Genomic DNA, 1,853 nt, shown 5'->3' on the forward strand with positions numbered 1-1,853 from the left:
GTTTTCTCCATTTATCATGATGCTGCCTACTGGTCCAGTGGTGAGGATTTTGGTGTTTTTAACATTGAGTTGTATCCATACTGAAGGCCGCAATCCTTGATCTTCATCAGTATATGGTTCAAGTTTTCCTCATTTTCAGAAAGCAAGGTTGCATCATCTTCCTGTCACAGGTTGTTAATAAGCCTTCCTCCCATCCTCATGCCACATTCTTCTTCATATAAGCCAGCTTCTCTGATGATTTGCTCATCAAACAGATTGAATAAGTATGGTGAGAGGACACAGCCCTGACACATGCCTTTCCTGATTTTAAACCATGCAGCATTCCCTTGTTCTGTCTTTACAACCGTCTCTTGTTCCATGTACAAATTCCTCATGAGCAAAGAGAAGTGCTCTGGGAAATCCAATCTTCTCAAGGTTATCCATAGTCTGTTATGATGCACACAGTCGAATACCTCTGCATAGTCAATAAAATGTAAATAAGCATCTTTCTGGTATTTTCTGTGTTAGCCATAGCCATCTGACATCAGCAATGACAGTCCTTGTTCCATATCCTGTTCTGGATCCAGCCTGTAACCATTGTTGGATGATCTTCAACCAAATTTTACTTGCATGTGATATCAGGGATATTGTTCAATAATTTGTGCATTCTGTTGGGTCAGTTTTCTTTGGAATGGGCACAAATATGGATCTCTTCCAGGCAATTGGCCAAGTAGCTGTCTTCCAAATTTCCTGGCATAAAGAATGTGGCTTCCAGCGCTTCATCAGCTTGTTGAAACATTTCGCTTGTTGTTCTGTCAATTCCTAGAGCCTTGTTTCTGGCTAAGTGCTTTCAGTGCAGCTTGAACTTCTTTCAGTACCACTGGGTCTTGCTTGCGTCCTACCTCCTGAAATGATGGGACGTTGTCTAGTTCTCTTTAGTACAGTGACTCTTTATTCTTTCCATGTTCTCTGTCATTTGATATTTTGCCCGTAGAATCTTTCCAGATTGCAACCCAAGGCTTGCATTTTTCCTCGAGTTTTTCAGTTTCAGACATGCTGAGTGTGCTCTTCCCTTTTGATTTATTAATTTTAGATCTTAGCACATTTCATTGTAAATTTGACTTTGTCTTCTCAAGCTGACCTGTGAAAATGTCTATTCGGCTCTTTGAGCTCCTCATTTCTTCCAATTGCTTTAACTACTCTACAAATAAGAGCAAATTTCAGAGTCTCTTTTGATACCCACTTTTATCTTTTCTTCCTTTTCTGTCTTCTTAATGAACCTTTGCTTTCTTCATAAATGATATTCCTGATGTCTTCCCATAGCTCATCAGGTCTTCTGTCATTTGTGTTCAATGCAGAGAATTTGTCCTTGAAATGGCCTCAAAGTTCAGGTGGGGATGACCAACGTTGTATTTTGGCTCTCTTGGACTTGTTTTCATGTTCCTTAGCTTTATCCTGAGCTTACATATGAGCAATTGCCGGTCTCTTCCACAGTGCCTAGCTTGATTTTAGCTGCTGATAGTGAGCTGCTCCGTCATCTCTTCCCACATGGGTAGTCTATTTGATTTCTGTGTATTCCATCTGGAGAATTCCTGTGTACAGTTGCCTTTTGTGTTGTTGAAAAAAGCATTTGCTATGAGCAAGTCATTGGTTTTGCAAAATTCTATCATCCAATTTCCAACTATGTTCTATCACCACGTCCATGTTTTCCAACTATTGTTCTTTCCTCTGTGTTTCCAACCTTTGCATTCCAATCACCGATAACTATACATGTATCTTGATTGCATGTTTGATCAATTTCCAGCTGAATGGTTGGTAGAATTCTTCAACTTCTTCCTCACTAGCTGTTGTGGTTTGTGTTTAAGTTTGAATAA

Source organism: Echinops telfairi, unplaced genomic scaffold, assembly GCF_000313985.2.
Source record: "Echinops telfairi isolate 266 unplaced genomic scaffold, ASM31398v2 ScPeMD7_12;HRSCAF=54, whole genome shotgun sequence".
Lineage (NCBI taxonomy): Eukaryota > Metazoa > Chordata > Mammalia > Afrosoricida > Tenrecidae > Echinops > Echinops telfairi.